This window comes from Mobula birostris, chromosome 13 (genome assembly GCF_030028105.1).
Source record: "Mobula birostris isolate sMobBir1 chromosome 13, sMobBir1.hap1, whole genome shotgun sequence".
Lineage (NCBI taxonomy): Eukaryota > Metazoa > Chordata > Chondrichthyes > Myliobatiformes > Myliobatidae > Mobula > Mobula birostris.
Genome location: NC_092382.1, coordinates 94410194 through 94435701, shown reverse-complemented (window position 1 = coordinate 94435701; position 25508 = coordinate 94410194). Strand labels below are relative to the sequence as shown.

General features: G+C 48.1%; 1 protein-coding gene across 1 annotated transcript in view; it reads right to left on the bottom strand.

The window, feature by feature from the left end:
• The window catches only part of LOC140208056 (uncharacterized), a 73993-nt gene that overhangs the window by 26046 nt on the left and 22439 nt on the right, over window positions 1-25508 (bottom strand). The window lies entirely within an intron of this gene.

Sequence of the window (25508 nt, the reverse complement as noted above, 5' to 3'; positions counted from 1 at the left end):
ACTACAGTTTTGGTCCCCTAATCTGAGGAAAGACATTCTTGCCATAGAGGGAGTACAAAGAAGGTTCACCAGATTGATTCCTGGAATGGCAGGACTTTCATATGATGAAAGACTAGATCGACTAGGCTTATACTCGCTGGAATTTAGAGGATTGAGGGGGGATCTGATTGAAACGTATAAAATCCTAAAGGGATTGGACAGGCTAGATGCAGGAAGATTGTTCCCGATGTTGGACAAGTCCAGAACGAGGGGTCACAGTTTGAGGATAAAGGGGAAGCCTTTTAGGACCGAGATGGGTAAAAACTTCTTCACACAGACAGTGGTGAATCTGTGGAATTCTCTGCCACAACAATTAAACAGTGTCATCTGCATATCTTAAATTATTGATGTTTTCACTGCCAACTTTGATTTCCAAGATGTCTCTTATTTTTTGTAATATTATTTCACTGCACACATTAAATCAGGGGAGAAAACACACCCTTGTCTAACGCCTCTCTTGATTTTCATAAACTGACTGACTTCTCCATCTATTCTTACAGCGGCAGTTTGTTCCCAGTACAGATTTCTGATTAGACGGAGTTCTTTCAAATCTAGATCTAGAGTTTCCTGCAATATTTCAAATAACTTATTGTGCTTCACTTTATCAAATGCTTTTTTGTAGTTGATAAAATGAACAAACAAATCTTTTTGCACTTGAATAGCTCGTTCTGATCATATCCTTAATATCAATATCATGTCTCAACCATTCAGCTCTTGAATAATGGGGGATAACTGCACTCATTCAATTTCTGGTGTTCTCACAACCAATGGTCTCACTTCCATTGAATTGAATTTATTTCTTACATCATGTCCAATCAAGAACCTATCGATCTGTGCCTTGAATACATCCACACCTGCACGTGGTGATAAATTCCACAAATTCACCACCCTTTGGCGATAGAAATTCCTCTTCATCTCTGTTTTGAAAGGGCGCCCCTCTATCCTGAGGCTGTGCCCTCTTGTCCTAGACTCTCCCACCATGGGAAACTTCCTTTCCACATCTAGTCTGTCTCGGCTATTCAACATTCAAAAGGTTTCAATAAGATCCCCCCTCATCCTTCTGAATTCCAGCGAGTACAGACCCAGAGCCATCAAACATTCCTCATGTGATAACCCTTTCATTTGTTGAATCATCCTTGTGAACCTCCTCTGGACCCTCTCCAATGCCAGCACATCTTTTCTAAGATGAGGGGCCCAAAACTGTTCACAATACTCAAGGTGAGGCCTCACCAGTGCCTTATAAAGCCTCAGCAACACATCCCTGCTCCTGTATTCTAGACCTCTTGAAATGAATACTAACATGACATTTGCCTTCCTCACCACCGACTCAACCTGCAAGTTGACCTTCAGGGTGTCCTGCACAAAGACTCCCAAGTCCCTCTGCATCTCAGATTCCTGGATTTCCTCCCCATCTAGAAAAGAGCCCGCACTTTCATTTTGACTACCAAAGTGCATGACCATGCATTTTCCAACATTGTATTTCAATTGCATTTTTCAGTTTTACTGCATTTCAATATAAAATCAAGGATGTGATGCTTGATCAGGCCTTGGTCAGACCACACCTGGAGTACCATAAGCTGTCTTGGGTCCCCGATCTGAGAAAGGCTGTGCTGGCGCTGGAGAGGGTCCAGAGAAGGTTCACGAGAATGATCCCAGGAATGAAAGGGTTAACGCATGAGGAGTGTTTGGTGGCTCGGGGCAAATACTTGCTGGAGATTAGAAGAATGTTGGTGGGGAGGAATCTCGTGGAGAGGGCCCAGAGGAGGTTCACAAGGATGATTCTGTGAATGAAAGGGTTATCGGTGAGGAGCGACGATTCTTTTTTTTAAATGGTGTCGGGGTGGGGTGTCTCTTTGATGCTCCTGTGCGGGGGAGAGGGGAGCTGGTGGGGGGGGGTGCTTTGGGGTTCTAACATTTAACTGTCATTCATTCTTCAGGGCACTGCTCTGTTTTCATGGATGCTTGCAAAGATGAAGAATTTCAGGATGTATATTGCATACATTTCTCTGACATTAAATGTACCTATTGAAAGCAGGGTTAAAATCATGGTTATATTCCATCTGGGTAGCCTCCAACCTGATGGCATGAACATTGACTTCTCAGACTTCTGCTAATGTCCCACCTCCCCCTCGTACCCCATCCGGTATTTATTTATATGCACACATTCTTTTTCACTTTCTCATTTTTCTCCCTCTGTCCCTCTCACTATACCCCTTGCCCATCCTCTGGGTTTCCCCCTCTCCCTTTTCTTTCTCCCTGGACCTCCTATCCCATGATCCTTTCATATCCCTTTTGCCAATCACCTGTCCAGCTCTTGGCTCCATCCCTCCCCCTCCTGTCTTCTCCTATCATTTTGGATCTCCCCTTCCCCCTCCCGCTTTCAAATCTCTTACTATCTCTTCCTCCAGTTAGTCCTGACGAAGGGTCCCGGCCTGAAACGTCGACTGTACCTCTTCCCTGAGATGCTGCCTGGCCTGCTGCATTCACCAGCAACTTTGATGTGTGTTGCTTGAAATCCCAGCATCTGCAGATTTCCTTGTGTTACTGTTAAAGTCACTGTTCAGACCCTTTCCCGACCACAGTCACGTGCACCCCAGCAACGGACCTGGTCTCCGACTGGAAGAAAGGCGTCAATAATATTAAAATAGTAGGCAGCAATTCACAAGGACGATAAGACATTTATAGATAAGAGCTCATATTGTCCCTGCATCAGTGGGGGGTGCTGATACGTTTTTTGCCGGTAGGGGGAGGGGGAGGTCGTTGCTTTGCTGCTGCTTATGCACAGGAGGGAGGGGAGCCGGGGGGGAGCTTTGGGGTTCGATCATTTTAGACAATAGACAATAGGTGCAGGAGTAGGCCATTCATCTCTTTGAGCTAGCACCACCATTCACTGTGATCATGGCTGATCATCCACAATCAGTACCCCGTTCCTGCCTTCTCCCCATGTCCCTCGACTCCGCTATCTTTAAGAGCTCTATCTAACTCTTTCTTGAAAGCATCCAGAGAATTAGCCTCCACTGCCTTCTGAGGCAGAGCATTCCACAGAACCACAACTCTCTGGGTGAAAGAGTTTTTCCTCAACTCCATTCCTCCCACCCCTCCTCACAGTCCCCCACCCTGCTCTCATGACTATACCCCTTCCCCACACAAAACCATCATGGTGGGCTTCACAGCTGAGCAGGTGAGAAGACAGCTGAAACGTCTCAACCCAAGCAAGGCTGCAGGACCGGATGGTGTCAGTACCAGGGTGCTCAAAGCCTGTGCCCCTCAGCTGTGTGGAGTACTTCGCCATGTCTTCAACCTGAGCCTGAGACTCCGGAGGGTTCCTGTACTGTGGAAGACGTCCTGCCTCGTCCCTGTGCCGAAGACGCTGCGCCCCACCGGCCTCAATGACTACAGACCGGTGGCATTGACCTCCCACATCATGAAGACCCTGGAGAGACTTGTTCTGGAGCTGCTCCGGCCTATGGTCAGGCCACACTTAGATCCCCTCCAGTTCGCCTACCAGCCCCGACCAGGAGTTGAGGATGCCATCATCTACCTGCTGAACTGTGTCTACGCCCACCTGGACAAGCCAGCGAGCACTGTGAGGGTCATGTTTTTTGACTTCTCCAGTGCGTTCAACACCATCCTCCCTGCTCTGCTGGGGGAGAAGCTGACTGTGATGCAGGTTGATGCTTCCCTGGTGTCATGGATTCTTGATTACCTGACTGGCAGACCATAGTACGTGTGCTTGCAACACTGTGTGTCGACAGAGTGATCAGCAGCACTGGGGCTCCACAGGGGACTGTCTTGTCTCCCTTTCTCTTCACCATTTACACCTCAGACTTCAACTACTGCACAGAGTCTTGTCATCTGCAGAAGTTTTCGGATGACTCTGCCATAGTTGGATGCATCAGCAAGGGAGATGAGGCTGAGTACAGGGCTACGGTAGGAAACTTTGTCACATGGTGTGAGCAGAATTATCTGCAGCTTAATGTGAAAAAGACTAAGGAGCTGGTGGTAGACCTGAGGAGAGCTAAGGTACCGGTGACCCCTGTTTCCATCCAGTGGGTCAGTGTGGACATGGTGGAGGATTACCAATACCTGGGGATACGAATTGACAATAAACTGGACTGGTCAAAGAACACTGAGGCTGTCTGCAAGAAGGGTCAGAGCCGTCTCTATTTCCTGAGGAGACTGAGGTCCTTTAACATCTGCCGGACGATGCTGAGGATGTTCTACGAGTCTGTGGTGGCCAGTGCCATCATGTTTGCTGTTGTGTGCTGGGGCAGCCGGCTGAGGGTAGCAGACACCAACAGAATCAACAAACTCATTCGTAAGGCCAGTGATGTTGTGGGGATGGAACTGGACTCTCTGATGGTGGTGTCTGAAAAGAGGATGCTGTCCAAGTTGCATGCCATCTTGGACAATGTCTCCCATCCACTACATAATGTACTGGTTGGGCACAGGAGTACGTTCAGCCAGAGACTCATTCCACCGAGATGCAACACTGAGCGTCATAGGAAGTCATTCCTGCCTGTGGCCATCAAACTTTACAACTCCTCCCTTGGAGGGTCAGACACCCTGAGCCAATAGGCTGGTCCTGGACTTATTTCATAATTTACTGGCATAATTTACATATTACTATTTAACTATTTATGGTTCTATTACTATTTACTATTTATGGTGCAACTGTAACGAAAACCAATTTCCCCCGGGATCAATAAAGTATGACTATGACTATGACTAAATGGCCCACCCCTTATTCATAAAGGAACTTCTTTACTCAGAGAGTGGTAGCTGTGTGGAACGAGCTTCCAGCAGAAGTGGTTGAGGCAGGTTCGATGTTGTTATTTAAAGTTAAATTGGATAGATATATGGACAGGAAAGGAATGGAGGGTTATGGGCTGAGTGCAGGTCGGCGGGACCAGGTGAGTGTAAGAGCTCGGCACTGGCTAGAAGGGCTGAGATGGCCTGTGGTTATTATACAAATCTATCACCGGGCCAATAGAACCTTTGGTAATCTAACTCTCTGCGGTGGTCTTATGACTGACCACATTAAAGACCCTGGCCAAGTCCACAGTGGAGGACTGGCTCAATGTTAAGACACGGGAGTAGAGCGAGGCCAGTCAGCCCATCGAGTCTGCTCCGCCGTTCCACCGTGGCTGATCCCGGATCCCACTCAACCCCATACACCTGCCTTCTCGCCCTGTCTTTTTGACACTCCTGAACCAACATGGGAAACGATCGACTTCCACCTTAAATGTACGCACGGACTCGGCTTCTGCCGCGGTATTCCACGGATTCGCTACTCTCTGGCTAAAAAAAAAAATCCCCGCTTACCTTTGCTCTAAAGGGTCGCTCCTCAGTTTTCAGGCTGTGCCCTCTAGTTCTGGATACCCCCACCACAGAAAACCCAAATCCAGGCTATCTAGCCCTTTCAACATTCGGTAGGTTTCAATCAGAATCCCACCCCCACCCCCACTCGCCATCCTTCCAAATTCCAGCGAGTTCAGGCTCGAAGCTGCCAAACGCTCCTAAGTTAACCCCTTCATGCCCGGAATCATCCTCGTGAACCCCCTCTGGACTCTCTCCATTGACAAGACATCCTTTCTGAGATATGGGGCCCAAAACCATTGACAATACTTCCAAGTGCGGCCTGACTAGTGTCTTATAAAGGCTCAGCATTGTTTTTGCACGTGATGGACTGGGCCATATCCACCTTTGAGTGTAGACTTCCCATTCCCGGGCACTGGTGTTTCCCTACCACCGCATCATGCCTCCAGTCGGGACACTCTCCTCTGTACATCTGTCGAAGCTTGGCAAAGTTTTAGATGACCAGTCAAACCTTTGCAAACTTTGGACGGTCAGAGGTGGAGAGGGTCAGTCACTTTCAATTCCTGGGTGTCACCATCTCAGAGGACCTGTCCTGGACCCACCATGTAAATATAACAGCGAAGAGAACACGACAGCGCCTCCACTTCCTCAGGAGTCTGTGGAGGTTGGGCAAGTCATTGAATACCTTGGTAAGTTTCTGTAGATGTGTGGTGGAAAGTGCGCTGACTGGCCGCATTACGGCCTGGTACGGGAACACCAATGCCTTTTTTTTCTTTTTTGTAATTTATTTTTTTTGAATTTCATCATCAAACAAACATTTCCATAAGATGTACTTCAGATACAGTACATATTTATCATATAAAGGAGGGGAGCAGAAGATGGCGGCGCGATGCAGTGCGCGCGGCCGCTCCGAAATGATATCGTATCTGTAAGTAGGATGCCATGCACAATCCTGATTTGATGGAGACAGACGTGAGAAGCACAGAGGAACACTTGGAGAAACTTCTGAAATGCCCGCTTCGCTGCCGCTGCTACTGTGCGATCGAGAATCTCCGGAGGGGAAGGCCCCAAATCCTCGGCTTTGCCTATTGCCTGTTGCCGGGGCCGGGGTCGAAGCAGTCCTCGTTTATTGTCATTTATTAATACTTGCGTTAAGGAATGATACAATGTTCCTCCAGAATGATATCACAGAAACACAAGACAAACCAAAACTAAAAAAACTGACAAAAACCACATAATTATAACATATAGCTACAACAGTGCAAAGCAATACTGTAATTTGATGAAGGACAGACCATGAGCACGGTAAAAAAAAGTCTCGAAGTCTCTCGAAAGTCCCATCATCTCACGCAGACGGTAGAAGGAAGGAAATCTCTCCCTGCCATGAGCTTCCAGCGCCGCAAACTTGCCGGTGCAGCAGCCTGGAAGCACCCGACCACAGTCCGACTCTGAGTCCATCCGAAAACTTCGAGCTTCTGACCAGCCCTCCGACACCGGGCACCATCTCTGTCGAGCGCTTCAACCCTGGCCCTGGCAACAGGCAATAGGAAAAGCCGAGGATTTGGGGCCTTCCCCTTTGGAGATTCTCGATTACACAGCAGCTGCGGCAGCGAAGTGGGCATTTCAGTTTACAGTTGCTGTTGCACAGATTTGCCAGGTATGCCCACTGAAGAAAGAATCTCAGGGTGGTACGTAGTGGCACGGATGTACTCCGATAATAAACTGCTCTTTGAACTTCGGGCTGCCGCAAAGGTCGAATCCTCCACTGTGGCGACGCCAAGGAATTCCAGTCGGGCGTAGTGGAGAAGGTAGTTGGTGTGATATCCGTCCTCAGCCAGGGCACTGAGAGGAGAAGCTCGGGGGTCAGACTGTGGTTGTGCAGGATGCTGTTGAGGCCATTCGTGGAGAATCGCGTTCATGTTTAGGAACTGTTCCGAACCGGCTCATTCAGCTCCACCATCACGAGGATCCCTACCAAATGCAATCAGCATGTACAATGGTTCATCTCTGTGAGACAGGAGAACATGCATCACAGTACAATAGTCTCTGCTTTATCGTTTCACACATTAATTCAATGTTATGAAGACACGCAGTCCCCTTTTATTGTCATTTAGTAATGCATGCATTAAGAAATGATACATTATTTCCTCCTGTGTGATATCACAAAACACAGGACAAACCAAGACTGAAAAAACTGACAAAACCACATAATTATAACATATAATTACAAACAGTGTAACAATACCATAACTTGATGAAGAAGTCCATGAGCACAGTAAAGTTCAAAGTTTCTCAAATGTCCCACATCTCACGCAGACGGGAGAAGGAAGAAAAACTGTCCCTGCCATGCCGACCACAATCCGACTCTGAGTCATCCGAAAACTTCGAGCTCTGATCAGCTCTCCGACACCGAGTACTGGGCGCCATCTCTGCCCGACCGATTCGACCTCCTTCTCGGTCGCCAAAAGCAGGCAAGGCCGGGGACTTTGAGGCCTACCCTCCGAAAGATTCCCGACCCCGCAGTAACGACAGCAGCGGACGGGCGTTTCAGAAAATTCTCCAGATGTTCCTCTGTGCTTTCACGTCCAATCTCCATCAAATCAGAATTGTCCACGGCCCCTATTTAACAGATACGACGTCACTTTTCACCGGAGAGCTGAGCACGTGCGGCACGCTACCATCTTCTCCTCTCGCCTATTCACATTGCACGTTATTATTGCACATTGGTAAATTATTATTGTGTAGATTATTAATCTGTATTTTATCAGTTATTCTGTATTCTGCACACCACTAAGTGCATTTTTAAATGTTGCTGCTGTAACGAAATAATTGCCCACTCAGGACCAATAAAGTATTATTAATATTATTATTGCTTTTATAAACTGGAAACTGTGCGGAGAACTTTTGTCTTTCAAATCTTTTTATTATTGTATTATCCAAAAATAACACGAGTACATCGAAGTAAACAACACTTACAATGTCTCAAGAAAAAAAAAACATTATTTTAAGGACTGAAAAATTTTGGTGATAATAAAAGAAAAACCTACTGAGCGGAAAAAGTGGGGGGAAATAACCCATTAGGTGTACAACCTGGAGCCATGCATCAGACAAAAAGCTTCTAAAGATAAACATCAAACTGCCGGCAAGAAAAAGAAATACCAGAAGTTTACAGTTACATCGTGGAGGAAATCTATCAATGAACTCAAATAATAATAACGAGCAAATGAACACTATCTTTTCTCAAAATCAAATAAAGGTTCGACTTCTAATTTTCTCCAAACTGAGACATAGCATCACTTGAGAGAACCATTGTGACAAAGTGGGAGCCGATGTATCCTTCCACTTCAACAAAATGGCCCTCCTAGCTATCAATGTAACAAATGCAATAACATGTTGGTCAGACACAGAGATACCATGGATATTTTGAGGAACTATTCCAAAAAACCCAGTTAATTTGTTAGGTTGTAAATTAATTTTAATTTACAGAGAACTTTTATTGGATTTTGCAAAGATTTAAGGTTCGTGGGTGGGTAAAGGGGAAAGGAGAGGGGAAGGAGCGGGAAGATGTTTTGTAATGATCAAGTGACCTTGCCCACCCCGCCCCTGGCACTCCTTCTCTGCCACCTGTCCCACACCCCTCCCGCGGCGCTCCACCCTCACCAGTCCCAACATTCTCTGCTCCCGGCAGATTCGCAAACTTGTTCCCCGCAAATACAGGACTGTGCAAAAGTCTTGGGCATTCTCTCTCATTCTCTCTCTTTCTCTTCCTCTCCCTCTCCCTGATGGTTGGCAGAATTTCAGATGGAGACAAGAGGGCGTACAGGAACAAGATATACCAACTAGTTGAGTAGTGTCACAGAAAAACCTCGCACTGAACGTTAGTAAGACGAAAGAGCTGATTGTGGATTTCAGGAAGGGTAAGACGAAAGAACACGTGCTAATCCTCACAGAGGGATCAGAAGTGGAGAGGGTGAGCAGTTTCAAGTTCCTGTGTGTCAAGATCTCTGAGGACCTAACCTGGTGCCAACATATCGACGCAGCAGTAAAGAAGGCAAGACAGCGGCTATATTTCATTAGGAGCTTGAGGAGATATGGTTTGTCAACGGAAACACTCAAAAACATCGACAAATGTACCGTGGAGAGCATTCTGACTGGCTGCATCACCGTCCGGTATGGCTAAGTGCTGTGGGGGGAGGGGTGCTCTGCACAAGTTTGAAATGGGTTGCAGAAACATGCAAAATTAGTAAAGGACTGGTTCGTGCACCTCATCTTACCCTCCCGAAGTCCACAACCTGCTCTTTGGTGCTCCTGACGTGGAGTGCAAGGTTGATGCCGTGACCCCACTCCACGAGCTGGTAAATCTCATTGCTCTATGTCTTTTCGTCACCAACTAAAATTCGGCCAACAACGGTTGCATTGTTGACACCCGGCAACTTGAAGCTGCTCACACTCTCCACTTCTGAGCCCTCTGTGAGGATTGGTATGTGTTCCCTTGTCTTACCCTTCCTGAAGTCCACAATCAGCTCATTGGTCTTCCTGACGCTGAGTGCCAGGTTGTTGCTGCACCACTGCACCAGCTGATATATCCCGCCCTTGTACATCTCCAGACTAGTGAGCCTACTGAAACAGGACTGTGGAATTAGTTTGAAATTAATACAGGCTGGTGAGGAGAGAGTGAGAAAGTGGGATTAGATTAGGCACTGATACAGGACTGTGGGGAGAGAGTGGGACAGTGGGATTAGATTGGGCACTGATACAGGACTGTGGAGAGAGAGTGGGACAGTGGGATTTGATTGGGCACTGATACAGGACTGTGGGAAGAGAGTGGGACAGTGGGATTAGATTAGGCACTGATACAGGACTGTGGGGAGAGAGTGGGACAGTGGGATTTGATTGGGCACTGATACAGGACTGTGGGAAGAGAGTGGGACAGTGGGATTAGATTAGGCACTGATACAGGACTGTGGGGAGAGAGTGGGACAGTGGGATTTGATTGGGCACTGATACAGGACTGTGGGAAGAGAGTGGGACAGTGGGATTAGATTAGGCACTGATACAGGACTGTGGAGAGAGAGTGGGACAGTGGGATTTGATTGGGCACTGATACAGGACTGTGGGAAGAGAGTGGGACAGTGGGATTAGATTAGGCACTGATACAGGACTGTGGGAAGAGAGTGGGACAGTGGGATTAGATTAGGCACTGATACAGGACTGTGGGGAGAGAGTGGGACAGTGGGATTAGATTGGGCACTGATACAGGACTGTGGAGAGAGAGTGGGACAGTGGGATTTGATTGGGCACTGATACAGGACTGTGGGAAGAGAGTGGGACAGTGGGATTAGATTAGGCACTGATACAGGACTGTGGGGAGAGATTGGGACAGTGGGACTAGTTTGGGGCTTGATACAGGACTGTGGGGAGAGTAGGATAGTTGGATTAGTTTAGAACACAGAACATGGAAAACCTACAGCACAATACAGGCTCTACGGACCCCAATGCTGTGTCGAATGCGTGCTTACTTTAGAAATTACCTAGGTTTACCCACAACCTTCTATTTTTCTAAGCTCCGTTTACCAATGCAGGAGTCTCTTAAAAGACCCTATTGTACCCATCTCCTCCATCATTACCCGCAGCCCATTCCATGTGCTCAACACCCCCTGCATAAAAAAACTTACCATTGACATCTCCTCTGTCCCTGCTTCCAAGCACCTTAAAATTATTCCTCTCGGGTTAGCCATTTCAGCCCTGGGAAAAAGCCTCTGACTATTGTGACAAAAGAACCAGTTATCAGAAGATTGATGCCGATAAGAGGACAATGGGGGAACATGCAAGATGCTAATAAGAGAGAGACGAGAGAGATTACCGAAAGGAGACACGGTTCCGAGTATTGTCAGAGACCGGTGGCTTTGAACCCTGAACTGTTTGAAGTTTGATGGACAGGCGATACCTCAGCAGGGGGATAAAAGGGACAGATTCACTAAGGCAGCAGAGACACGACACCACAAGGTAACGAGACCCTGGAAGCGGTGCACCCCCACAAGTTGGTGGGAGTTTTTCTGAGGTCTGCTCGCGGGACCAGCCATGGACGCACAGGGTGGAAAGATACAGTCAGCGGGAACCTGGCGTGTGTGTCCGCCCTTGCCTGGGTGCCGGGTTCACCGCAGAAGAATGATCATATCTGGAACGGAGGGGTCACAGTCGGTGACATCAGAAGACATTACAAAGGGCTCGCCCGAAAGCTAACTGCGAGGAATATCGAAGGTCTGTGTGGAATCCATTTTGAATATTCATTCGCTTTCGCTCTCTCTCTTTTCCGCACCCCAACGGCACAACAGCGATTACTGTGAACTGAACTGAACTTTGCGTCACTTTGAAACTGGTCATTTACCCCTAGACAACGATAGAGCTTGATTGATCCTATTATCTTAATTCTGTGTACATGTGTGTTTATCATTGCTGAACTGTTGCATTTATATCCTTTTGATTAGAGTACTGTGTTGCTTATTTCTTTAATAAAACTTTCTTAGTTTCTAGTAATCCAGACTCCAAAAGTGGTCCATTTCTGCTGGTTTGGCAACCCAGTTACGGGGTACGTAACATAAGTGGGGTTCTCGTCCGCGATTTTGAATGCTAAATTTGGGATGGGGTAAATTGATTGGGTTAAAATTCCCGAAAGAAAGAAAAGACAAACAGCAGAAATGGAGATTGAGGAATTTCTAAAGGCGTCGACCTTGGAGGCACTAGAGGATGCCAGGAAATCGGAATTGGCAGCTGTGGCCAAACGGTTGAACCTTGTTAAGGGGAAGTCAACAATGAGGAGAGAGGAGATACACAGAGCTATCGTAGAGCACTATGTGTCGAAAGGTGTGTTTCCCCAAGGGGAGCTGGAGGTGATATCTATTGGAAAACCTGGTGGAGACGCAGTACAGGTGCAGCTTGAAAAATTGAGACTGGAGCACGAGTTCCGGGTATGGCAGCTAGAACACGAAGAGAAACAGTTAGAACGACAATGAGAAGAGAGAGAGAGACAGTTAGAACGGCGAGAGAGAGAGGCAGTTGGAACGAGAAGAGAAACGGAGGGAAAGGGAATTCGAGCTGGAGAGGTTACAGATAAGGGCAGAGCAGGGGGCCCATGCCAAACCAAGGTGGAGGGTTCAGGGTGACCCAGGAGGTTAGGCTGGTTCCCCCATTTGACGATACCGATGTGGATCGGTACTTTCTCCATTTCGAAAAAGTTGCTGCAAGTCAGGACTGGCCAAGGGATAAGTGGGCTATTTTGCATCAGAGTGTACTTAAAGGGAAAGCCCAGCAAGCTTACCCGGCTTTGTCCGCGGAAGATGCCCAGAGGTATGAGGTGGTGAAAGAGGCCATCCTCAGGATTTATGAGTTGGTCCCGGAGGCATACCGGCAGAGGTTCCGGAATGCGAGGAAGCAGTGGGACCGCACGTATTTAGAGTTTGCCCGTGAGATACAGACATATTGTGAGCGTTGGTGCACCTTGAAGGGGGTAAATGGGGATTATGACAGACTGCTACAGCTAATCCTGATTGAGCAGTTTAAAGGTTGTGTCCCTGACGGTATGAGACCCTACCTAGATGAGAAAGAGGCAGGCACTTTAGCCGCAACTGCTAAGTTAGCGGATGGGTACGCGTTGACACATAAAACGAAGTTTGCCCCGAGTAAAGGCTACCAGAAGGGTAGTCGGGACGGTGGGGAGAGTCCGCCAGAAAAGTCGGAAAGTAAGCCGGGGACTAGTGAAAAGGATAAGGTAGACCGGGAGCAGTATGGTAGGAAGTCTCCTGGGGTCATATGTCATAATTGTGGGAAAGTCGGACACTTTGCGTCCAGGTGCTTTGCCCCAAAGAAGGAGACGGGAAAAGGAAAGGCGGCATTTCCAACTGGCTGTATTGAGCTGGTAAACCAACCACTAGGAGAGGAGAGGGCTAACAAAGTTCAGGAAGGGCGCAAAAGGTTTATCTCGACCAGATTGGTGTCGGTGAAGGAGGGATCTGGAGAGACACGGGAGCATGTCAGTCATTGATATTGAAGAGTGTGTTAGAGTTTAGTTCAGAGACCGAGACTGGGGAGGTCAGGGTCAAAGGCATTGGGAAAGGGACTGAAGCAGTACCCTTGCACCAGATACACCTACAAAGCAACTTGGTCTCTGGACTAGTCACAATAGGGGTGAGGCCCGAACTACCGATGAAAGGCATGGAGATCTTGCTCGGTAATGACCTCGCCGGCGGGGAAGTGTATCCAGCAGTAAAGTTGACAGGACCGCCTGCCAGCATTGAGGCCCCGTCCATGGGCTCACAGGGTTATCCCGTTTGCGCAGTGACTCGGCGTGTGTCCAGAAAGGCTGCCAAAATAGCTCTGGCTGAGACGTTTCTACCAGCCTTGTACCAGGAGGGGGTAGAAAGTGAAACAGGGGGAAGTGAGGAAATTAATGTAGATTTATCATTAGAAAGGAAGGAATTTGTACAGGCACAGGAGCGAGACGAGGAGCTGATGGTTTCGGTGGGGTCAGCTCTCTCTGACGCAGAATTAAAAAGGGAGCCAGTAGGCTATTCTGTGGAGGAGGGAGTGCTAAGGAAGAAAGGGAGACCAAGTACCGTACCCGCAGATGAGGAATGGGGTATGGTGCCAAAAATTTATGGGGATGAGATTCTTAACCTGGCCCACAAGATACCCCTCGGTGGACATTTTGGGGGGAGGAAAACAGTCGGCGGAATCATGAAAGAGTTTTACTGGCTGCGCGGGAGGAAGGATGTTATTGACTATTGCAGACGTGAGTTAACACAGTTAGAGGCTATTAACATGTTAAAAACTCACCACGATCAGAAAACAGATCTAACTGGTGATATCATGAAAATTAATGAGGCTAGGGTGCCACCTGATAAGGGGAAAACCCATTTTGAAAAGATAAGTGTGGTGCTGACCAGATGGGAGAACTCTATTGTGTTGACCGACTTTGCTGATGAGTTCTCTCCCTTAACCCCCGAACAAAGCGACCCGCTAAGCGAGCTAATTAACCGGCATGCAGATGTACATCCGGATGTCCCGAGGCGATGCAGAGGGACGGTGCATGATGTTGTGGTCACCTCAGACCAGCCGAGTGAGCAACACCCCTATAGAATGATTAATTCAGTGACAACCAGGCTAAAGAGCACAGAAGTGTATATTGGCGATATAGTGGTCTGGAGTGATACGTGGGAAAAGCACATTGTGGCACTGTTTAAATGGCTGTCTGAAGCCAGCCTGACGGTAAACCTCGCAAAAAGTGAGTTCGGCTGCGCGAAGGTCACTTATCTGGGGTATGTGGTAGGACGGGGCAGCTGGCTCTGATGCAGGCTAAGGTGCGGGCTATCTCTGAAGTCCCCACCCCGACAGACAAGAGAGCCCTGAGAAGGTTCTTGGAGATGGTGGGGTACTATCGGAAGTTTTGCAAAAAAAAAAAACAACAACTTTGCGGATAGTACCCACCCTCTTACTAAGCCCTTGCCAAAGAATGCTAAGTTGGTACGGGACGACCCTTGTTATCTGTGTCCGGGGCGAAAACCACTGAGAAGTTACACTGATCACAATTCATTAGTGTTTTCGGCCACTATGAAGTTTGCTAAATTGGAGCCTGGTTTTAGAGGATTATTAAAATAACACATATAAGAGGAACGGAAAATGTGATTGCTGACTGTCTGTCCAGGTGTTGACAACTTAAAAGTCTCCGTATTAGTCAAATAGCTGATAAACATGTATATTTGTGTGTATCTAATAATGTATTCATGCCTATAAATTTTACCCTGGTAAAAATCCTTTGAAGGGTAGGGATGTGACAAAAGAACCAGTTATCAGAAGATTGATGCCGATAAGAGGACAATGGGGGAACATGCAAGGTGCTAATAAGAGAGAGACGAGAGAGATTACCGAAAGGAGACACGGTTCCGAGTATTGTCAGAGACCGGTGGCTTTAAACCCTGAACTGTTTGAAGTTTGATGGACAGGTGATACCCCAGCAGAGGGATAAAAAGGGACAGGTTCGCTAAGGCAACAGACACACGACTCCACGAGGTAACGAGACCCTGGAAGCGGTGCACCCCCACAAGTTGGTGGAGTTTTTTTGAGGTCTGGTTGCGGGACCAGCCATAGACGGACAGGGTAGAAAGATATGGTCAGATGGGAACCCGGTGTGTGTCTCCGCCCTTGCCTGGGTTCCGGGTTCACTGCAGAAGTACGATCATATCTGGCACGGAGGGGTCACCGTCGGTGACCTCAGAAGACATTACAAAGGGCTCGCCCGAAAGCTAACTGCGAGGAATATCGAAGGTCTGTGTGGAATCCGTTTTGAATATTCATTCGCTTTCACTCTCTCTCTTTTCCCCACCCCAACGGCACAACAGCGATTACTGTGAACTGAACTGAACTCAATTGAACTGAACTTTGCGTCACTTGAAACTGGTCATTTACCCCTAGACTGCGATAGAGCTTGATTGATCCTGTTATCCTAGTTCTGTGTACATGTGTGTTTTATCTTTGGTAAACTGTTGCATTTATATCCTTTTGATTAGAGTACTGTGTTGCTTATTTCTTTAATAAAACTTTCTTAGTTTCCAGTAATCCAGACTCCAACTAAGTGGTCCATTTCTGCTGGTTTGGCAACCCAGTTATGGGGTACGTAACACTATCCACAGGATCAATGCCTCTCATCATCTTATACACCTCTATCAGGTCACCTCTCATCCTCCGTCGCTCCAAGAAGAAGAGGTCAAGTTCACTCAACCTATTGTCATAAGGCATGCTCCCCCAATCCAGGCAACATCCTTGTAAATCTCCCCTCTGCACTTTCTATGGTTTCCACATCCTTCCTGTGGTGAGGTGACCAGAACTGAGCACAGTACTCCAAGTAAGGTCTGACCAGGGTCCTATATAGTTCCCATGATTGATGAAGGCCAATGCACTGTACGCCTTCTTAACCATAGAGCCAACCTGCGCGGCAGCTTTGAGTGTCCTATGGATTTGGACCCCAAGATCGCTCTGATCATCCACACTGTCAAATGTCTTACCATTAATACTATATTCTGCCATCATATTTGACCTAACAAAATGAACCACCTCACATTTAACTGGGTTGAACTCCATCTGCCACTTCCCAACCCATTTTTGCACCCTATTGATGCCCCGCTGTAACCTCTGACAGCCCTCCACACTATCCAAACTACCTCCAACCTTTGTGTCATCAGCAAACTTACTAACCCATCCCTCCACTTCCTCAGCCAGGTCACTTATAGAAATCATGAAGATAAGGGGTCCCAGAACAGATCCCTGAGGCACACACCACTGGTCACCAACCTCCATGCAGAATATGACCCATCTACAACCACTCTTTGCCTTCTGTGGGCAAGGCAATTCTCAATCCACAAAGTACTGTCCCCTTGGATCCCATGCCTCCTTACTTTCTCAATAGACCTTGCATGGGGTACCATTTCAAATGCCTTGCTGAAATCCATATACACTATATCTACCGCTCTACCATCATCGATGTGTTTAGTCTCAACCTCATAAAATTCAATCAGGCTTGTAAAGAATGACCTGCCTTTCACAAAGCCATGCTGGCTATTTATAATCATATTATGCCTCTCCAAATGTCCATAAATCCTGTCTCTCAGAATCTTCTCCGTCAACTTACCAACCACTGAAGTAAGACTCAAACAACAGGAATTCTGCAGATGCTGGAAATCCAAGCAACACACGTCAAAGTTGCTGGTGAACGCAGCAGGCCAGGCAGCATCTCTAGGAAGAGGAACATTCGACGTCTGAGGCCGAGACACTTCGTCAGGACTAACTGAAGGACGAGTTAGTAAGAGATTTGAAAGCGGGAGGGGGAGGGGGAGATCCAAAACGATAGGAGAAGACAGGAGGAGGAGGGATGGAGCCAAGAGCTGGACAGGTGATAGGCAAAGGGGATATGAGAGGATCATGGGACAGGAGGCCCAGGGAGAAAGACAAGTGGGGGGGGAACCCAGAGGATGGGCAAGGGGTATGGTCAGAGGGGCAAAGGGAGAAAAAGGAGAGTAAGAGAAAGAATGTGTGTATAAAAATAAATAACGGATGGGGTACGAGGGGGAGGTGGGGCATTAGCGGAAGTTAGAGAAGTCGATGTTCATGCCATCAGGTTGGAGGCTACCTAAATGGAATATAAGGTGTTGTTCCTCCAATGTTGTTCTCTCGATGTGGCCTTCTATATATTGACAAGACCCAACGCAGACTGGGAGACTGCTTTACTGAACACCTAAGCTCTGTCCGCCACACCTCCAATGAGATCCCACCACTAAGCACATCTTTCCCTACCCCCCTCTCTCTGCTTTCCACAGGGATCGCTCCCTATGCGACTCCCTTGTCCATTCGTACCCCCCATCCCTCCCCACTGATCTCCCTCCTGGCACTTATCCTTGTAAGCGGAACAAGTGCTACACATGCCCTTACACTTCCTCCCTTACCACCATTCAAGGCCCCAGACAGTCCTTCCAGGTGAGGCGACACTTCACCTGTGAGTCGGCTGGGTTGCTATACTGCGTCCGGTGCTCCGGATTTGACCTTCTATATATTGGCGAGACCCGACGCAGACTGGGAGACCGCTTTGCTGAACATCTACGCTCGGTCCGCCAGAGAAAGCAGGATCTCCCAGTGGCCACACATTTTAATTCCACATCCCATTCCCATTCTGACATGTCTATCCACAGCCTCCTCTACTGTAAAGATGAAGCCACACTCAGGTTGGAGGAACAACACTTTATATTCCGTCTGGGTAGCCTCCAACCTGATGACATGAACATCGACTTCTCTAACTTCCGCCAATGACCCACCTCCCCCTCGTACCCCATCCGTTATTTATTTTTATACACACATTCTTTCTCTCACTCTCCTTTTTCTCCCTCTGTCCCTCTGACTATACCCCTTGCCCATCCTTTGGGTTCTCCCCCCCTTTTGTCTTTCTCCCTGGGCCTCCTGTCCCATGATCCTCTCATATCCCCTTTTGCCTATCACCTGTCCAGCTCTTGGCTCCATCCCTCCCCCTCCTGTCTTCTCCTATCATTTTGGATCTCCCCCTCCCCCTCCCACTTTCAAATCTCTTACTAACTCTTCCTTCAGTTAGTCCTGACGAAGAGTCTCGGCCTGAAACGTTGACTGTACCTCTTCCTAGAGATGCTGACTGAAGTAAGACTGTCTGGTCTATAATTTCCTGGGCTATCTCTGCTCCTTTTGTTGAATAAGGGAACAACATCTGCAACCTTCTAATCCTCAAGAAAGTCTCCTGTCCCCATTGATGATACAAAGATCATTGCCAGAGGCTCAGCAATCTCCTCCCTCGCCTCCCACAGTAGCCTGGGGTACGTCCCGTCTGGTCCTGGTGACTTATCCAACCTGATACTTCCTGCTGTAAGTAATCCTTACAATCGCCAAGGTCCTTTTCTGTAGTGAATACTAAAGCAAAATATTCATTAAGTATCTCTACTATCTCCTCCGGTTTCATACATGCTTTTCCACTGTCACACTTGATTGGTCCTATTCCCTCACATCTTATCCTTTTGCTCTTCACATACTTGTAGAATGCCTTGGGGTTTCCTTTAATCCTGCCCGCCAAGGCTTCCTCATGGCCCCTTCTGGCTCTCCTAATTTCATTATTTAGTTCCTTCCTGCTAGCCTTAAAAATTTCCAGATCTCTATCATTACCTAGTTTTTTGAACCTTTCATAAGCTTTTCTTCTCTTTATGACTAGATTTTCAACAGCCTTTGTACACCACAGTTCCTGCAGTCTACCATCCTTTCCCTGTCTCATTAGAACGTACCTAAGCAAAACGCTCCCCTGAACACTCCAAAATGTTCCCCTGAACATTTGCCACATTTCTTCCATACATTTCCCTGAGGACACCTCTCCCCAATTTATGCTTCCATGTTCCTGCCTGATAGCTTCATGATTCCCCTTACTCCAATTAAAGGCTTTCCTAACTTGTCTGTTTCTGTCCCTTTCCAACGCTATGGTAAAGGAGATAGAGTTGTGATTACTATCTCCAAAATGCTCTCCCACTGAGAGACCTGACATCTGACCAGGTTCATTTCCCAATACCAGATCAAGTACAGCCTCTTCTCTTGTAGGCTTATCTACATATTGTGTCAGGAACCTTCCTGAACACACCTAAAAAACTCCACCCCATCTAAACTCCTTAATCTAGGAAGATGCCAATCAATATTTGGGAAATTAAAATCTCCCACCATGATGACCCTGTTATTATTACTCCTTTCCAGAATCTGTCTCCCTATCTGCTTCTCGATATCCCTGTTACTATTGGGTGGTCTATAAAAAAACACCCAGTAGATTTATTACCCCTTCCTGTTCCTAACGTCCACCCACAGAGACTCCGTAGACAACCCTTCAATGAATTCTTCCTTTTCTGCAACCGTGACACTATCTCTGATCAACAGTGCCACGCCCCACCTCTTTTGCCTCCCTCCCTATCCTTTCTGAAACATCTAAAGCCTGGCACTCTAAGTAACCATTCCTGCCCCTGAGCCATTCAAGTCTCTGTAATGGCCAAGACATCATAGCTCCAAGTGCTGATCCACACTCTGTTTATGATACCTCTTGCATTAAAATAGACACATCTCAATCCATCAATCTGAGCACATTCCTTCTATATCACTTGCCTATTCTCCCTCTCACACTATCTACAAGCTTTTTCTATTTGTGTGCCAACCACCCTTTCCTCCGTCTCTTCAGTTCAGTTCCCACCCCTCCCCCCCAGCAATTCTAGTTTAAACTCTCCCCAGTAGACCTGGCAAAACTCTCTGCCAGGATATTGGTCCCCCTGGGATTCAAGTGCAACCCATCCTTTTGAACAATTGATACAGGACTGTGAGGAGAGAGTGGGACAGTGGGTGTATTTTGGAGAGTGGTGCAGAACTGTGCAGGACTGTGGGGAGAGACAGGTGCAGTGAGATTAGTTTGGGGAATGATACAGGACTGTGGGGAGAGAGTGGGACAATGGAATTAGTTTGGGAATTGCTACAGGACTGTGGGGAGAGAGTGAGGCAGAGGGTTTAGTTTCGGGATTGATACAGGACAGTGGGGAGAGTATGGGATTAGTTTGGGGATTGATCCCGAACTGTGGGGACAGAGTGTGACCGGGAAAATAATTTAGAGGATTGATAGAGGTCTATTGGGAGAGAGTGGACAGTGGAACTAGTTTGGGGATTGATACAAGATTGTGGGGAGAGAGAGTGGGACAGTGGGATTAGTTTGGGGAAAGATGCATGATTGTGGGGAGAGTGTGGGACAGTGGGATTAGTTTGGGGACTGATACAGGACTGTGGGGAGAGAGTGGTTCAGTGGGATTAGTTTAGAACATAGAAAACCTACAGCACAATACAGACCCATCGGCCCACAATGCTGTGCCGAACATGTACTTTCTTCAGAAATTACCTAGGGTTACCCATGGACCTCCATTTTTCGAAGCTCCATGTACCTATCCAGGAGTCCCTTAAAAGACCCATCGTATCCATCTCCACCACCGTTGCTGGCAGCCCATTCCACGCACTCACCACTCTCTGCGTAAGAAACTTACCCCTGACATCTCCTCTGTACCCGCTTCCAAGCATCTTAAAACTCTGCCCCCTTGTGTTGCCCATTTCAGCCCTGGGGTCCATGTGGCTATCCATGTGATCAATGCCCCTCGTCATCTTGTACACCTCTATCAGGTCACCTCTCATCCTCCGTCGCTCCAAGGAGAAAAGGCCGAGTTCACGCAACCTATTCTCATAAGGCATGCTCCCCAATCCAGGTAACATCCTTGTAAATCTCCTCTGCACCCTTTCTATGGTTTCCACATCCTTCCTGTAGAGAGGCGACCAGAACTGAGCACAGTACTCCAACTGGGGTCTGACCAGAGTCCTATATAGCTGTAACATTACCTCTCGGCTCCTAAACTCAATCCCACGGTTGATGAAGGCCAATGAACCGAATGCCTTCTTAACCACAGAGTCAACCTGCACAGCAGCTTTGAGCATCCTATGGACTCGGACCCCAAGATCTTTCTGATCCTCCACACTGCCAAGAGTCTTACCATTAATGCTATATTCTGCCATCATATTTGACCTACCAGAATGAACCACCTCACACTTATCTGGTTTGAACTCCATCTGCCACTTCTCAGCCCAGTTTTGCCTCCTATCAACATCCCACTGTAACCTCTGACAAGCCTCCACACTATCCACAATACCCCCCAACCTTTGTGTCATCAGCAAATTTACTAACCCATCCCTCCACTTCCTCATCCAGGTCATGAAGGTAAGTGGTACCAGAATAAATCCCTCAGGCACACCACTGGTCACCAACCTGCATGCAGAATATGACTCGTCTACAACTCTTTACCTTCTGTGAGCAAATCATTTCTGGATCCACAAAGCAATGTCCCCTTGGATCCCATGCCTCCGTCCTTTCTCAGTAAGTCTGGCATGGGGTACCTTATCAAATGTCCTGCTGAAATCCATATACACTACATCTACTGCTCTACCTTCATCAATGTGTTTAGTCGCATCTTCAAAAAAAATCAATCAGACTCGTAAGGCATGACCTACCTTTGACAAAGCCATGCTGACTATTCCTCATCATATTATGCCTCTCCAAATGTTCATAAATCCTGCCTCTCAGGATCTTCTCCATCAACTTACCAACCACTGAAGTAAGACTCTCTGTTCTGTAATTTCCTGGGCTATCTCTACTCCTTTTCTTGAAGAAGGGACAACATCTGCAATCTTCTAATCCTCCAGAACCTCTCCCATACCCACTGATGATACAAAGTGCAATCCGTCATTTTTGAGGATTGATACAAGACTGTGGGGAGAAAGCGGGACAGAGGGATTAGTTTGGAGAATGATGAAGAACTGTGAAGGACGTGGGGAAAGACTGGCACAGTGAGATTAGCTTGGGAAATGATACAGCTCTGTGGGGAGAGAGTGGGATTAGGTTGGGGAATGATACAGGACTGTGGGGAGAGAGTGGGACAGTGGGATTAGTTTGGAGACTGATACAGGACTGTGGGGAGAGAGTGGGACAGTGGGATTAGTTTGGAGACTGATACAGGACTGGGGGAGAGAGTGAGACAGTGGGATTAGTTTGGAGACTGATACAGGACTGTGGGTAGAGAGTGGGACAGTGGGATTAGAATGGAAATTGATACAGGACTGTGGGGAGAGGGTGGGACAGTGGGATTTAAATGGAAATTGATACAGGACTGTGGGGAGAGGATGGGACAGTGGGATTAGAATGGAAATTGATACAGGACTGTGGAGAGAGAGTGGGACAGTGGGATTAGTTTGAGACTGATACAGGACTGTGGGGAGAGAGTGGGACAGTGGGATTAGTTTGGGAACCGATACAGGACTGTGGAGAGAGAGTGGGACAGTGGGATTAGTTTGAGACTGATACAGGACTGTGGGGAGAGAGTGGGACAGTGGGATTAGTTTGGAGACTGATACAGGACTGTGGGGAGAGAGTGGGACAGTGGGATTAGTTTGAGACTGATACAGGACTGTGGGGAGAGAGTGGGACAGTGGGATTAGTTTGGGGACCGATACAGGACTGTGGAGAGAGAGTGGGACAGTGGGATTAGTTTGGGGACCGATACAGGACTGTGGAGAGAGAGTGGGACAGTGGGATTAGTTTGGAGACTGATACAGGACTGTGGGAGAGAGTGGGACAGTGGGATTCGTTTGGGGACTGATACAGGACTGTGGGGAGAGAGTGGGACAGTGGGATTAGTTTGGGGACCGATACAGGACTGTGGAGAGAGAGTGGGACAGTGGGATTAGTTTGGGGACCGATACAGGACTGTGGAGAGAGAGTGGGACAGTGGGATTAGTTTGGAGACTGATACAGGACTGTGGGGAGAGAGTGGGACAGTGGGATGAGTTTGGGGATTGATACAGGACTGTGGGGAGAGAGTGGTGTGTGGGATTAGTATGAGGTCTGACACAGTGCGGTGAGGAGATAGTGGGACAGTGGGATTAGTTTGGGGCCAGTCACCTGGTTGAGAACCGAGGTTGTGTGTTACCATTAGTGTGTGGTCTGACGCCGTCTTGTGTGGGACAATGGGATCAGTGTGGGTTCAGACTCTGTTCTGTGGGGAGAGAGGGGTACAGCTCCCACCGCAGGAACAGCTCGGGCTGGTAGTTCACTTCTGCCTGGTGCTGTGGACCCCTCTCTCTCTTATTTCACCCCGTGCTGAGCCCCTTCCCTGAGCCCTCGGCCTGCGTAGGCGCTGTTTGGCAGAACAGGGTCAGCTGCCCAGTAATGCTGTCTCCCTGACCTTCACTGCATTTGACAACATGCTGGGCCCTGTCTGCCTGATCAATGTGTGTGTGTCTGTTCTCACCCAGAGACCGTGTCCCTGTCCTCGACCCTGGGGTGTGAGGGCCGGGGACGTCTCTAGCACGACCACAGGGGTCGGGGTAGATAGATCACCACCAGTGACTTGCCCCTCAAACCCCACCCCTCCCCTGACCACGTTGCCACAGGTTTTTAAACCTGGGCTTTCAGCAGCTCCTTCGAAGGCCCCATCTGCTGTTTTCTTTCTCTCTCTCCTGTCAAAAACATGTTTGTCAGAGCCGAGGTGCTCCCAGTGGGAGCCGGGGAGCAGGTCCCACGGAGGGAGGCGGATCAGCCAATCCCGGTCCGGGCCGGGATCCCCCGGGACGATCTGACGTCAGGGCCGGAGCGTGGGAACCGAGGATTAACCCCGTCCTGACTGCCGTCCTGTTTTACAGCAAACAGGAGGCCCAATATCCAATTTTACTGGGGGGTTCTCCTGTTTTAGGACTGGGGTCTGTTGGTTTTTACAGCGAGGAGTCCAGTTCAGACAGGGTGGTTTGGACAGAGTCCCCCATGTCATACAGCACAGAAGCAGGCCCTTCTGCCCTGCTAATCCCTGCTGAACTCGACGGGCCAAATGGCCTAATTCTGCTCCCATCTCTCGACCCAATGGCCTAATTCTGCTCCTCCATTTTAAGGCCTTATTTCGTCACCACAGGCAGCCGTGGAGGCCACGTCCTTGAGCGCATTTAAGGCAGGAGGCCTTCCGGCGGGGGGGAGGGAATGCCGGGGATTGGGGCTGTGGAGGGAGTAGAGGGGGGAGAAAGGGCCAGCACTGATGGAATGGCGGAGCAGACTCGATGGGCCAAACAGCCTGATTCTGCTCCTGTGCCTTGTGGTCTGATCAGTCCAGTGGGGTAGGCCAACCTGCACACGTCTGACCCATAGTCCTCGAAATGGACACTGAATTCTTGGACACTGCCTCACTTTTTTTCAGTATATATTATTTCCATTTTTTAAACATAGAAACATGGAAAACCTACAGCACAATACAGGCCCTTCGGCCCACAATGCTGTGCCGAACATGTCCCTAGCTTAGATCTACCTGACGCACAGCCCTCCATTTTTCTAATCTCCATGTACACATCCACGAGTCTCTTAAAAGACCCTGTCGTTTCCGCCTCCACCACCGCCGCCGGCAGCCCATTCCACGCACTCACCACGCTCTGCGTAAAAAACTTATCCCTGACATCTCCTCTGTACCTACTTCCAAGCACCTTAAAGCTATGCCCTCTCGTGCTAGCCACTCCAGCCCTGGGAAAAAGCCTCTGACTATTCACACGATCAATGCCTCTTATACAGCTCTATCAGGTCACCTCTCATCCTCTGTTTTTTGCACAATTTTTAATCTATTCAATATACGTATCCTGTAATTGATTTTCTTATTTATTTATTTATTTTCCTTCTAACCCTAACCATGGACTTTTTACTCTCCTCCCATCCGGTAGGTGCTACAGGAGCCTCCGCTCCCGCACCAGCAGGCACAGGAAGAGCTTCTTCCCTGAGGCTGTGACCCTGCTGAACCTCACATCACAGCACTAAGCAGTATTGCATCCGTATTGTACTGTCTCAGTACTTTTAGATTTGTGTGCCGTAGCACTTACTTTTTACTCACAGTTATTTTGTGAATAACACTACTCTTTGCATTTCTGGTCAGATGCTAACTGCGTTTCATTGGCTTTGTGTCTGTACTTGGCACAATGACAATAAAGTTGAATCTAATCTATTGAAC